Genomic DNA, 16,297 nt, shown 5'->3' on the forward strand with positions numbered 1-16,297 from the left:
CATGGTTTACTATTTCAAGTTTTCACGGGAATGATAAAAATGATAGCCATGTTGTGTTTCATCCCATGTCATATACCGACACACAACGTTCACGGTTCCATATCTTCCCTGGGATATTTGTGTCAGTTACAATCATAACCAAAAACGGCATCGTCCTAAAACAGTTCATCCCGAATAATAATCCAAAATCCTCATAAGTAACACTTGTCTATCAACCCAAAAATCCAGAAAATCAAACCATAAACCAGGCGCTTTGTTTGACTTACAAAAAAAAAAGAAAAAAAAAAGAGGAAAACCCTAACGCCCGGTTCTTCATGGAATCAGTCATCTACCCGTATGTACCCACTTTGCATAATAATGATTACCCGTCATTATTCAGGAGGTAGCCGACGTTACTATGGTGATATTCGAAGAGGAATTGTTTATGATGAATTATTTCTATAAGTTTATGAAAGGCATACCTACGGCTAGGGTTTACACCAGATCAAAAGAACAATATTTCTACAGATTTATGGAAGGCATACCTATGGCTAGGGTTTGCACCAACGCAAGAAAAACAAGAAAACAAATTGAAAGAGAAACGCTGGAGTACATACCTGGAATATGCTTTCCCACTTTATTGCTACCGCGCCACGCCAAGCCAGCGCCATGCCAAGTTAGCGCCTTGCCAAGCCAGCGTCCATGCCAAGTCAGCGCCCACGCCAATCCAACGCCCATTCCAAGCCGATCTAGCGCTAACAACTTGCATCTTTCCAGCGCCAACAACTTTCATCCCTTCCAGCACTGACGGATTGCATCCATCCAACGCTAACAACTTTCATCTATCCAGCGCCAGCAACTTGCATCTCTTCCAGCGCTGACAGCTTGCATCCTTCCAGCGCTAACAACTTGCATCTTCCCAGCGCCAACAGCTTGCATCCTTCCAGCGTTGCTCTTGAACGCTCAGTAGAAGGGGATCAACAATCTAATTTCATCACACGTAGAGATCAGGAACGACTTTTCCAAAATCGAGGCAAGCAGATCAGCAACCCCCCTGAGTTCACAAAGACTCTCTTCCCGTCAAGAGATGCATGATTTCGGGGGACTTCGCCCATAAAATTGTGCAGTCTATGGTGGAACATTTATCAGAGATTTTATATTTTACCAAGGCGCAATGTCAAGACATATTTGCATCCCTCAACCGCGTTGTGTCAGGAAATTTTTTATTTCCAGCCAAGAAGCCGTTCCCAAACCCCTACCTCTCTTGGAAAGCACGATAGATGGAACTGGCACAACATACTGTCATCGCGATCAGAAGGTCCAGGCACTGAACAACCTAAAATCAACGATGGACCGACAACGCAACCACATCCATCCGTCCCAAGAATGCAATGGAGTTTGGTAAATTTTGGAATCCACTGGAGAGACACTGCAGACGAAAGCACGGATTCGGACGAGCGACAGAAAAAAGAAGAAGGTTGTTAGAGCATAGATCGGTCGACCTTGCATGCGTTGCTATCTCAAGCATGTTTGTCAATGTTAGTGATCAAAACTATAAGTCTTGATTTCTAGCCTACATAGCTAAGTCTCGGACTAGGATAGAAAAGTGTAGTTGAGCTCAAGGACTTCATGGCGATTCATCATACAACGACGAAGATATATACGTGGAACTTCATCAACAAAAAGGTATGTGGAGACTTGAACTTATCTATCACTCAAAAGTCTATCTATTCTATCTCCTACTTCTTATGAGACAAAAGTCGTATGCTATACAGACTAGATCATACACATTTTACTTTTCGAGCTGAGCATTCATTGCTTATCTTTTATCTCGAAATCGTGTGTTGGTAAAACGTTTCGCTTTGATCAAGTTTATCTTTACCTAGTGACGAAAGTCATGAAAAGTTTCAATCACTTTGAGAATTGCTCTGACGTGAATCGGTCTGTGAATAACGGCTACATAGCGTCCTCTGAGAATGTCTCAATTATTGAAATGAGAGTTTAGATTACATAACCATGTATATTCCTTGAACCGAAGTTTTTGAACTTTGTTGATCAAGAGAAATCGGGAGGATTGTGGAATTGGCTTGCCAAGTCCGCGAACCCAGTCCGCGAACTGATGGAAGTTCTCGACCGAGAATTTTTGCAGGATTTTCCAAAACTCGTTTGTATGCTAAGTCCGCGAACTCAGTCCCCAAACCCAGTCCGCGAACTGGCGGGAGTTCTCTTTCCGAGAATTTCTGCTGAGTTTGGAAAACTCAACCGATTAACTTAAGTCTGCGAACTTGTTTGTGAACTTAAGAGGTTATGATCTAAAGATGTGCTCTGAACATGAAACATTAAATTACTAAGGAATGCTTTATGAAAACCGTGGCTATAATATTCATGAGCCGATTCAATCGAATCATCTTTGTTTCAATTGTGTCTTGTGTAGTTACATAATATCTCATAGCAATTGAACAACTCTTTAACTAGTTCATTTGAGTCAATTGAACTAGTTATGGTGAAGAAGAACAAGGTTGATATCAAATGCTCATATGGTTAACCTTTTGGGTTACTATGTTGAACCAACATACAAGTACACGTTTGGGCATGGTTTTCACAAACCCAGTAAACGTTTACCCAAGTGTGTGTGACAATCTAAGTTTTCGATCTAACGGTTGAGAAATATTAGCTTGAATCTAAATCAGGTTTTCATCTAACAGTGAGTCTATTATCGTCTTCCAAGAATGTTCAATGATTGAAATGGGAGTTCAGAACACTTAACCACTATTGGATTATAAGCACAATATGCGTACTTGCATATGTGTTGATCCAAGACCGAAACCATAATATGCATACTCGTATGCGTACTAGTTGGTCAGGTAAAGTTCGGGAGCTAGAGTATGCGTACCTGTACGCGTACTGGAGAAGTCAGTTAAAGTCCGGGTACTATAGTATGCGTACCTGTACGCGTACTGGTTTCAACTGAAGTTTGGAAGTGTATGATAGTATTGTGTACCTTTGCATACTGAAGAACACAGTCCAAGTCCATCCACTTAGGTACGCGTACCCGTTTGCATACTTGAGTAGGTTATGTTCTAAAATCGGTTTGTTCATGAACTAACACATTCATATAACAAGGAATGCAATCTTTTGCAAACCGTGGCTATAATGTTCATGAATTGATTCGAGTTAATGAAAATCGATTTTACTTCAATTGTGTCTTGTATACTTCTATGAGAATATAAACAATTGAACAACTCTAGAACTAGTTTCATTAGATTCATTTGAACCAGTTATGGTTAAGATGAATAAGGTTGATATAAAAGTGTTCATATGGCTTACTTCAGTTAACTATTGTTGAGCCAACAAAGGTGTACACGTTTAGGTACGGTTACTCATATCTAAATGAAGTCACTTTTCATTTGTGTGTAACAAGCTAAGTTCGATCTAACGGTTGAAAGATATTAGCTTGAGTCTAATCAGGTTTTCACCTAACGGTGAATACTGAATGCTTTGTTACCAAGGTAGCTGAAAAAGTGGGGGGGGGGGGGGGGGGGGGTGATAGACACATTTTTGTGTCTAATTTGTCCTCAATGTCTGTATTGTTGGAACTCTATTTTTGTACTAATATTGTGTTTTTATGTATTTTTAGGAAATAAACATTTTTGAAAAATTCGGCTCGAAAAGTTGATTTTGTCACCCGGAGGACAAGTGTTATTCGGACTCTCGCTTTTGGATAAGGGGTAACCTAATTACTAAGGGGCACCCCCAGGTCACCCCAAGGCAGCTGCTATTCGCACCCCAGTTCTGGTTAGGGGGGAGGACATCTTCTTCCCAAATTCAAAAACCAAAAATGGCGGGAAAAATTGTTATCAACTGGCAGATTTAGGGTTGGAAGTTTGGACGGGATTAAAGGAGACTCAACGACCCAAATTGATTGGGTTTGTTCCTAGGTCCTAGATAGAGCTGGTATGGGTGTTGGATTCGGTCAAAATTGGTTAGATAACCGGTGGTAATCAAATCAGGGAAGATATTCTAAAATAGGAAAAATAATCTATTCTTGGAATTCTTGGATGGAAGAGACGTGCATGGGTTGATTTTATTGGCTGGAAACAATCCCTACATCTCAAGGATGACGCGTGACAAGAGATAAAACATGGAACAATCCGTAACAAATCAGAGAATTAAAGAAAAAAAAATATATCGAGAATATTTGCATTCACTGCCGAGTAATGGGAAGATTTTTTGGATTAATGAGAAGTTATTCTTGGTCCAAAGGTGTATAAATATAACTCTTGGGTTAGCATAGAAGGTGGTCGAGAGTTGGGAGGAGAAGAGAGGAAGCTCCAGAGGAAGAATCACGAATTCTCTCTGCTGCTGCTGCTGTTCGTGATGAAGATGAAGAACATGAAGAACGGACCAGCAGAAGCAGTCGTTTATAAACAGTGAAACGACTCGCGAACGTGGGTCGTAGGTGTGGGTCTTAGAGATACAGCAACAATAGCACTTCTTCTGTGTCGTTCATTTTGGACGCTTTCTGTGGGTCGCACATCCACTGTTTTATTATTTCATCTCCATTTTCATCCTTGTAAAAACCCTTTGAGCAATAAATAAATACTTTGAGCGTGTTTTTATCATGATGAGCTAAACCCAACACTGGGACGACGGAGGAGGTCGAGTTTCATCCATGTGGTAATTTTATTAATTCTTTTATTTACTTTTTGCACTAATTTTAATTGAATTAAGATTTTAAATTAATTACTTGTGATTTCATTTGATGGAGTATGCTTAGTCCTAGGGATTTTTGATATGCCATGCTTAAGAAATACAAGTAATATTTTATAAAATCTATCTTGGCAATAAACTAGAGTTAATATTTGTTTTGTTTTGAACTATAATCGCCTAGAATTAAGTTCTGAACCACTTGAAAATGAAAATGGCCGAATATTTAGTCCCAGTACTCTTGCCCATATTGTTAATATTTTTTGTATATATTTTTATTTTTAAATCATTACAAGTCCGAGCAACGAAACTTTACTACCACTTTCAAAACTATAAGGGGGGTACAACAACCACACCCAATATTTCGCTTAACAATCTGTATGGACAAACTCCAATATACTTTCTAGAGAATAAACTAGACAGTCAGACTCAATCTAGATAAAAAGTATATCAAAGAGTTTATATCTCAATCTCTCGATTTGATATATACTCAAGCAAATAGAAATCTGCGAGTCTTTATCAAATACTAGAGAGGTAACTTGGATGGTACCAAAGACCAATATCCAAGTGTCAATCAATTTAGATCAACAACCAAAAGGTCGGATATTCTAATTGATTGAACAACGCACAACCTGTGATATTTCAATTATATAACAAAATATAATGCGGAAAAGAAATAACACAGACACCAGAATTTGGTTAACGAGAAAACCGAAAATGCAGAAAATCCTCGGGACCTAGTCCAGATTGAACATACACTGTATTAAGCCACTACAGACACTAGCCTACTCCAAACTAACTTCGGTCTGGACTGTAGTTGAACCCCAATCAATCTCACACTAATCCAAGGTACAGTTATGCTCCTACGCCTCCGATCCCAGCAGGATGCTACGTACTTGATTCCCTTAGCTGATCTCACCCACAACTAAGATTTTCTACGACCCAAAGTCGGAGAATTTAATAAACAAATCTGTATCACACGGAAAAGTCTATGGTAATAGATAAATCCGTCTCCCACGAATATACCTACAAGTTTTGTTCAGTCTTTTGATAAATCAAGGTGAACATGAACTAATTGATAAACCAGACTATTCCCGAAGAAAAACCTAGTATTATCAATCACCTCACAATAATCCTAATCGACGCAGCGAAAAAAGATATCGTGGAATCACAAACGATGAGACGAAGTGTTTGTGATTACTTTTATATCATGCCTATCGGAGATATAAATCTCGATCCAATTATTATAATCGTACTCGTAACGATAGAAGATGCAAGATCAGATCACACAACTACAAGAAAAGTAGTATTGGTCTGGCTTCACAATCCCAATGAAGTCTTTAAGTCGTTAACCTGGTTTTAGAAGAAGAAACCAAAGGTTAAAGGAGAATCGACTCTAGCTATGCAACTAGTATCACACGTAAGGTGTGGGGATTAGGTTTACCAGTTGCTAGAGTTCTCTTTTATATAGTCTTTCAAATCAGGGTTTGCAATCAATGTTAGCTTGGTAACAAAGCATTCAATATTCACCGTTGGATGAAAACATGATTAGATTCAAGCTAATATTTCTCAATCGTTGGATCGAAAACTTAGCTTGTTATACACAAATGAAATGTCCAATTTTGGGTTTACGAACCGTTCCCAAACATTAACATTTGTTGGTTCAACAGTAGTTAACCAAATGGTTAGCCATATGATCACTATCATATCCACTATATTCTTCTTCACCATAAATAGTTCAAATGACTCAAATGAACTAGTTAGAGAGTTGTTCAATTGCTTAGATCTTATGTAACTACACAAGACACAATCGAATCAAAAACGGTTTGATTCACTCGAATAGGTTCATGAACTTTATATCCACGGTTTGCAAAGGCATTCCTTATTTTATATAAACATGAGTTCAAGAACAACCGATTTTAGATATAACCTGCTCAAGTTCGCGGACTGGGTTGGCGAACTTAAGCTCATGGAAGGAGTTCACAAACTCCAGCAGAAATTCTCGGGTCAAGAACTTCCGCCAGTTCGCGGACTTGGCTCTCACCACATTCTGTTTCTCTTGATCAACAAAGTTCGCAAACTTTGGTTCAAGGAATAAGAACTTATACATATATGTGTTTCCACAATAATGCTTATTGTGAATACCAATATTCTGTGGAGCACGTGTCACGATCTTAGTGGCCGCATATATACCTAACTGTGTAGCCTTCGCTAAACAGTGAAGCCTGAGTAACAAGGGATACCTCCGCAGATCTACTTTATCTCATCCCAAGAAAGAAGGCGTGAACGGTTAAGATAAGGAAGGAAAAAGCCTAGTCTATATAGAGTCAGCTGGCGAGGGGACAGAGGTAGATGACGCATCCAATCAGCATTAAATGCTCAAATCTCTTATCTACACGCATGAATCTAGGCACATGGAGAGAGAAAACGTGGAAGAACCCGATTGGCGGAAGCTGGTGGTGAACGAAGGTACAAACTGTACTAAGGTTGGGTAGTTCCCGAAGGAACGTGGGCCAGCTGAGGTGGCGAAATATAACTGGAGAAAGTACGCGGTGGACGAAGGTACCATTGGTACGAAAGGTATATCAGCAAATGATGGACCCAGAGGCAGCAAAGATATACCTGGAGCAAGAGGGCCTATAAATATCAAGCTTCACCAACAAACTAAGGGCATTCAATATCTAGAAGAGAAGATCTAGTCTTAAGCTTATACCTCTTTAATGTTTAGAACTTATGTATTTACTTCCACTTGAGTTCTCTCTATTACTTTGGGAAGCGTCTAAGATCTTTATAACCACCACAACTTAATACAAAAACAAGCACTCATTACCCCTTGGATGTAGACAAATGTTGAACAACGTAAATCTCTTGTGTCTCATGATAACTTAGAAGCTTTTACATTATACTTGTGTTCTTTATTGTTATTGTGATCTTAGATAATATTTATTACTTGGCAATATCGGTTCAACGGAGGTATCAATATTACTTAGTATTAGATCCTCAGAGCTGTATGCATTACGTAGACTACGAGAAAACGGGTAGTCACAGTTTGGCGCCCACCGTGTTTTGCTCACGAACCTGAGTTTAGGCATAGTTTTACATTTTACTTATACATCTTCTGAAACGAAGGGATCTGTATTTCACCGATGAATCTCACTCTCTAGTGATTCACTCATCAATTATTTGTGTATGTTTTTGAGTTCATAGCCAACTTCTATGCGGAAGTTTGTGCGGTTATCTATGGTGCAGTTTTTGTTCAAGGATGGAAGGTCAAAAATCTATGCGTCAGATCAGATTCGATGAGTTGCATTTTAGCTCTTCAAAAAGGAGAGTTGTCGTGGCAGCTAATGCAGAAGTGGAGAATGGCGAAGAGTTTTTACAACAATATTAGTTATGTTCATAGCTACAGAGAGGCTAACTTTTCAGCTGATGAATCGTCCAAACAAGATTGTTTGTTGGCTGAGGACAATTATGAGTTTTATGAGGGTAGGACAGGCTTTATTCATTCTGTTGAATGGCCTGGAGAGGTTTACTTTCGTTTTAAATAGGTTTTATTAGCGTGCAGCCTTTTGGCTTAGCGCTAATCTAGTATATTCCCTGTACAATTTCGCTTTTTTATTCTATTTTTGTTGACCGAGTAAAATTTTTTTTTTGAGTTAGCCTCTAAAAACGTGCCTCATTACAGATCCACAACAAATCTTTCAAAAAACATATTCATAAAACGCCAAAATGTTTGTTTAATACTAAAACAACCTTTCTTAAACAAAGCGCATCTTAGATCTGAGAACCTTTGACTGACAGAGGAATCTCAGTAAAATTTTATGGATAAAAGATCTTCTAACGCATTTAATAGCCTTGTTTTTCGCAAGATCTGACACCCCCCTTTTTCATTGGTTTTCGACATTTTAAGGTTGTATTTTCCAAGGATGTCATAAGGATTTAATACTCGTATGTCAAAAACATTATTTCAGTCATTTTTCTGAAAAAGCTGCTTAACAGTCTTCTGTGTCAGAGCATTAATAACTACTTTTAACGAAGGTACCCAAGTAGCAGACTTCTTCGATTTTTTTGTAACCGCAGGATAACCAAATCCGAAGGCATGTAGAAACCAACTGATGTACCAACAAGCTCACGACCAGCTATCACAAGAGGGAGATCCCAAAAGCTGTCTCAAGCAAACCAAAGGAATGAAGCGGAGGACGGACAAAGCGAAATAGCAAGAAGAACAGTTGCTAACAAATAGCCTATTCATGCTGAAGGGATGGGGCAAACATCAGGAGATCAACCAATCTACGACATGCCATTACCGGAGCATGCTACAACTACGAAGCCACCTGCGGCCAACGCAGGGTTACCCAGAACCTTAGCTCCTACGGGGCGAGGGTTGGGAAACCTAACTCCAATTCAGATAGATCCAGACGCGCCAATTATAGAGGAAGGAGTGGAAAACTCTAAAGATCCAGCAGACAACACTCCTCAGGGGGTGGAGCCCACAACGAAGACCAAATGACGGCACAAATAGCAGCTTTGTTACTCCGTAACAAGAAAAACGAAGATGCAATGCACGAGATGGCCCAAGAGAACCAGAACCTCAAAGGTATGTTAGACATACAAGTCGAAGGTTCCCAAACTCACCCTCCACAACCGAGGCGTGAAAATGGGGCTATCTCAGGAAGACGAAGGGTGGATCTCAACCCACCAAAGGAGAATCAGCCTAAGGAAGCAAGGAGAGTGCACCATGATCCAGATGAAACATATTCAACATACAAGCCCTCTTAAACCTACTACGACGAAGCATTTTCCAAAGATGCTCACAATGTGAACATGGTCATGGAGCAAATGGAGAAAATGCGGAAGGAGATCCAAGGCCTAAAAGCTGGCCACGCAGGCGCAAGACTAGAAGAAGTACTACAGGAGGCAACCACATCACCACTATCCTTTCGCATTTTGAGGGAAACCATTCCTCCGACATGCCCGGTACCTACGTTCCAAGCATACAACGGTACCTCAGATCCCGCAGCCCACCTACGGTATTACACTCGTGTCCTTGCCCATTAGGAAAGAAATGAGGTGGTACTTTGTAGGTACTTCCCAGCAAGCTTGACAGGATCAACACTGGCCTGGTATGACAACTTACCAGCAAACTCAATTGACTCCTTCGAGCAATTATCTACGGTGTTTTTGGAGACATACATGTACAACAAATCAACAAAGGCGGGGTTAGATAAGCTATTTGCTTTAGCTATCGGTCCCCGGAAGACGCTGATGCAGTACACAGACAGGTGGCAAAAGACATGTCAAGCAATTGGAAAAGTCAATCCAGAAATTAGCATAAAATGCTATAAGTACGGACTTGATAGAACCTCAGCCATCTTTGTGGAGCTTCACAACAGAGCCCTCGATTCCGAAGGCGAGCTCAGGGTTTTCCAGGACCGTTACATCAGACTCGAAGAAATCCAGAAGGACAACCCCAGGGCACAAGCAAAGGCAACAACGGCTCCGCAACGAACTAACTCTCTGGAACCAATTCCGGAGGTATCTAAGCGACAAAATGAAGCCGGGAGCAGAACCAATTCTCGAGACAAGCGATCCAAGCACGGAGATGGAAAACGAGGCAAAGGAAGAGAAAAATTTATGGATAAGGTCTACACAAAGTTAAACACAACTTTCTCTCACATCCTAAGCAAGGAGGGATCAAAGCGATGCTTTCCTTACCCTAATACTAGGGGAAAGCAGCCAGAAAAGACAAAGGAGTCTAAGGAGTACTGTGCGTACCACCAATACTACGGATATACTACTGATACATGATACCACCTGCGCAACGTGATCCAAAGATTCATCGATGAAGGCAAATTCATGGAGTACGTACAACTGCAGCCAGCGGAGACTGAGGAGATCCCAAAGAAAAGGGTATAACTACCTCAGGATGGCAAATACATCAACATGATCACCTTCTCCGGTGGAGGTCAAGAAGAAATGCTCGAAGATATCCTCGAGTTAGCTCGAAACAGAAAAAAGATTGAATCCCATGAAGTGTTCAAGCTAAGTGGACCACCCACTAGCACTTGGGAGGATTGGATGGCCACGCCATTAACCTTTTCAACAAAGGACGTCAACCAGGAGGTTGAAATGCACAACGATCCACTAGTGATCACTCTTCCAATACATGGATGGAACGTTACGAAGGTCCTTGTCGATGGGGGTAGTTCGTTAAATGTGCTATTTTACGAACCCTACCTACGCATGGGTTTGACATCAGAACAAATGGATTCTTCCACTTGCACAATATATGGTTTTAATGGAGCAGTCTCAAGACCGAAGGGATAAATCGTCTTGCAGGTACACGCAGGACCCTTAGTAACCAGTACACACTTCTGTGTGGTGGACGCACCTTCGCCCTACAACATAATCATGGGCATACTATGGGTCCATCGACTGCGAGGAACAACTTCGACGTATCACCAGTACCTACGCTTTCCTACGCCTATGGGTGAAATGGTAATCAAAAGCGACCAGCAAGACGCAAGGCTATGCAATCTAGTGGAAATCAGACTCAACGAAGAAAGAACTGCTACTCAACATCATGAAAGAAAGAGACGTAAGGCAAATACCAAGGAAGTACAGGACGCAGCCTCCTCAGTACCCAAAGCCGCCTCAGACCCGGAGACAAGCACCTCCGCCACTCCAGGCGCAGATGTCTCCGCCAAATGACAATTACAGAAAAACACTCCTCAAATCTGCTCACCGGTAGAACCAACAAAGAAAATCAGCATTGGGACGGAGGCAGAACCAAAGATGCTCAACATCGGAACTTTGCTTGATGAAGAAGATAAGATTCAACTACAAAGGCTACTAAAAGAATACGCAGATGTCTTCGCATGGTCAATGGAAGACATGCCTGGAATCAATCCGAATTTGGTCTCACACCACCTTCGGCTCAGACCGGAGATACCACCGTTCAAATAACACATACGTAAAGTGGCAGACATCTACCACGAAGGGGTGGAAAAAAAGTTGCAAAAGTTACCTGCAGCTGGATTCATACGAGAAGTCAAATATCCCACTTGGATATCAAACATGGTCATTGTTCCTAAGAAGAACGTAGGTGTACGCATTTGCATCGACTTTATAAATATCAATAAGGTGTGCCCCAAGGACAGCTACCCACTGCCAAACATTGACCAGCTGGTCAATGCAACCGAAGGCCACCAAAGGCTACCCTTCATGGATGGATACTCATGCTATAACCAAATAGCCCTTGCGGAAGAAGATCAGGAGCATACTGCGTTCTTTACCCCACGAGGCCTGTATTGCTATACAAGGATGCCTTTTGGACTAAAAAACGCGGGGGCAACATACCAACGGTTAGTAGACAAAATATTCAAGCCATGAATAGGAAAAATACTGGAGGTCTACGTAGACGACATGCTCGTCAAGAGCAAAGAAGCAGAAAACCATCTCTCGGACCTAAGAGAGATATTTGAAGCCATGAGGAGCTACCACATGAAGGTGAACCCGGACAAATGTACGTTCGGAGTTATCTCAGGAAAATTCTTGGGTTACTTGGTCACCAAGCGAGGAATCGAAGTAGACCCTGAAAGGGTCAGAGCAATAATGGAGATGTCATCTCCGCAAACCCTAAAAGGAGTGCAAAATCTAAATGGAATTTTAGCTTCCATGGGAAGATTCATATCAAGATCATCAGATAAATGCAAAGCATTTTTTGACACACTAAGGAAAGGAAGCAAGTTCACATGGACCGAAGAGTGCGAACAAGATTTTCGCAAGATCAAAGAGTACTTAGTATCAGTACCCATCTTGCAGAAACCGGAGCCAGGCAAAATACTCACACTATACCTAGCAGCAACAAGCTACGTTGTGAGCGCAGTGTTGGTACGAGACAAAGGGCAAGGAGAAAAGCCTGTATACTACATCAGCAAGACACTCAGTGTAGCGGAGCGTAACTACACCAAGGTGGAACAACTCATATATGCCTTAGTAGTGGCAACACAAAAGCTAAGAATATATTTCGATGCACACACCATCCGAGTTTTCACGAAGGCTCAAATAAGTCAAATCCTCGACAGCACGGAGAAGATTGTAAGAATGGCAAAATTGAATGCCATGATCAAACAATTTCACATAATCTTCGAAACCAGGGAAGCGGAGAAATCACAAATGTTAGCAGACTTCTTGGCATACCTACCTATGAATGACGAATCTGAGATAGACGACATCTCAGGAATGGAGGAAGACAAACCAGAACCGGAGGATCTCTTGGAACCACGGAACTCACGAAGGTGGGAGATATTCGTAGATGGCTCCTCCAACGGAGAAGGCGCAGGTATAGGGATCGTGATAACAACCCCTACTGGAGAGCGACTCATCTATGCATTCAGGTTAGAATTCGAACAATACACTAACAACATCACGGAGTATGAGGCAGTCATTCAAGGCCTACGCTTAGCACATGAGCTGGGCTTATCAGATGTCCGTTTGACTAGTGATTCACAATTGGTCATTAGACAAATAGAGCTCAAATACCAAACTCTGGATCCGATACTATCTTTGTATCTAAAGCTATCACGGGAGCATGTGTCAAAGATCAACAAGGTCACATTCAGACATGTCTTCCGAAAAGATAACAGACACGCAGATGCCTTGGCATTTATATAATCAATGCTGAGAGACAGAAACACTACCTCAGTCCAAATTGGGAGAATTTATGAACCTTCTATAGAAGGACTAACCTCCGACATTGAAGAAACCTTAGCCGTACAAACAAGGGCCATGAGGGAAGCAGAAAAAGAAAAATAAGATGAAGCAATGTGAGAGCCAGATAACGAAGCTGGTGAGTCTGATAAAGATCAACCCACGTCAGATGAAAGCAATGAAGACGAAGCTGAGGACGATTGGAGAATCCCAATTCACCAGTACCTTGATAAAGGTACCTTACCCGTAGACGTCAAAGAAGCTCGAAAACTCGAATCAAAGGCAGCAATGTACAGCCTACGACACGGGATACTGTATAAAAGGTCATTTCTTGGACTTTTGATGCGATGTCTCTCACAAACCGAAGGTAAAATGATACTGCATGATATACACAGCGGAGAAGCTGGAAATCATAGCGGAAGAAGGTCTTTGGCAATCAAAGCCAAAATGCAAGGATACTATTGGCTAAGCATGGACGAAGATGCGAAGAATGTAGCAAGGCGTTGTGAAAGATGCCAACGCTATGCTAGGAAGATTAAAAAGCGCCAGCGACGGAGCTTAACTCGCTCATCAGTCCGTGGCTATTCGTCAAATGGGGAGTTGACATTGTTGGACCCTTGATAGAGGGGACATCAAAAAGAAGATACCTTATCGTAGCTACGGATTATTTCACCAAATGGGTGGAAGCAAGGGCTTTTGCAAGGATTAGGGACACAAATGTCTTTAAATTCTTGTTCGAGCAAATCATCTACAGGTTCGGGATACCGGCCGCCATAATCTCTGACAATGGCAAACAGTTGGAAGGAAAGAACATAGACATGCTCTTCAACACCTTCAATATTCAGAAAAACAAGTCTACTCCGATATATCCTAAGAGCAATGGACAAGCGGAGGCCACTAATAAGACGATAACAATGAACTTAAAAAAGAAGCTGGGGGCATACAAGAAAAGATGGTGCTAGCAGCTGCACAATGTCCTTTGGGCCTACCGTACTACTAGAAGGGAAGCCACGGGCTAAAATCCGTTCTTACTAACCTACGGAGCTGAAGCAGTCATCCCAACAGAGATAATACTGCCAACAACGAAGGCAAAGGCATGGGAAAAGAATCTGACAACAGATCTTATGCTGGAAAAGCTTGATGACCTTGAAGAAAGGCGGGAAGTAGCTCTGCAAATGATGGTAAACTACCAACGAAGGCTGGCTCGTGAATAAAACAAACGGGTAATTCCTATAAACTTTGTGGTCGAAGAATACGTACTACGTCAAATACCACCATATCAAAGGAAGAAAGAGTGGGGGAAGCTAGCTCCGACATGGGACGGACCCTACATTATACACGATATTGCGGGAAAGGGTTCATACTACTTAAGAAATCTCAAAGGGGAAGTATTGCAACACCCTTGGAATGCAATGTACCTAAATAAGTATTACTCGTAAGAGAATGGTTATCACTCAGGAGAAGAAGGGAAGGGGAAATAGCCCGCCATTTTCTATCCCTGATCAAAGGTATTACAAACCAAATTAATCAATGAAAAAAACTTTTTGCTAAGAAAGAGTGCATGTTGATTAAATAGAAATTGGGTTAGAAAAGACACCCTCCGTCAGAATTGACGATGAGGCAAGGCACGTCATAAATGCGCATATGTCAATCTCGGATCCTAAGGGCAAATGAATCCCACTGAAAGGCAAATAATAAGCAATATATCCCACAAAGAGAGATACCTTGTCGAAGTAAAGCAGCAATCGTGCTGAACGCGTAGGGTTACAGGAAAATTATTACCCACGTAGGAGCCCTCGCCACCACGGTACCTTCTGGCCAAAGGATACTTGGGTAGGATGATGAATGTTCCACCAAAGGTTAAAAACACCTTAGCACCTTGTGATGACTCGAATGTTCAAACAATTAGACATAATACGTCTATATATACATAATAATAAAGGTACTAAAATAAGTAGTACCAAAATAAAACTAACACATCTCAAAGTTGCAGATGACGAAAGTTCAGAAAATAACGAAGCATTGTTTCAAGGAAAGGAGACAACAAAGGCCCCTCAGCTGGGGGCACAATACATCAAAGGAATTCGTTTGAAAACAAGGTCAGCATAGCACAATCAAGGGTAAGGAAGGCGAGGGAAGACAACACCCTCAGCTTGGAGCTCAACCTCCGCAAAAGCATTGTTAATATAGTCAATGGCAGAACGCTTAAACTGCGCCTCCATTTGGGAAGCTTGCACCGCTAGGTCCGAAGCCGATTTCTGACAAAGCTCCCTAATCTGAGCGCTAAGCTGATGATTATCTTGCTGAAGCGCCTCAGCTTTAAACTTAGCAGCAACATCAAACTGGCGAGATATCTCCAGCTGAGATATCTGGCCCTCAAGGCGGTTAATCTTGGCGTTAGCACCCACCAATTGCTCTTGGAGGCCCGCAGACACAAAGGGTATCAGCAACAAGAACAAGGAGCTAAAGATACAAAGGATTCCACGGAAAAAATAATTGTCCTAAGCTACCTTCGGCATGACTAAGGGACTCTTCTAAACTATGTTGAGCCTCAACAAGGTCTACCTCAACTGCATCAAGGTCTTCCACAAGGGTATCCCTCTCCGTCCGAAGATCATCAACATCTATCCGGAGCGAAGCATTCTCAGAGGATAAAACTTGGTACACATTCTCTAACTCTTCAAACCTTTTTACCAAGGATGCATGAGACATGAAAGAAGGCACAGAGCTGGCATCAATAAGTTTGTTCTTAAGAGAACAGACCTCAGAAGTTAAAACATTACGCTCTGCAGTAACCTTAGCTAAAGAAGCACAAGCAACTTCAAAATCGTCATGATATTTCTTGCGAATAATTTCTTGGGCAGAGAGACGCTTCTCGACTAAGGCAATATCCTCCTTT

The sequence above is a fragment of the Papaver somniferum genome, chromosome 3 (assembly GCF_003573695.1).
Source record: "Papaver somniferum cultivar HN1 chromosome 3, ASM357369v1, whole genome shotgun sequence".
Classification (NCBI taxonomy): domain Eukaryota; kingdom Viridiplantae; phylum Streptophyta; class Magnoliopsida; order Ranunculales; family Papaveraceae; genus Papaver; species Papaver somniferum.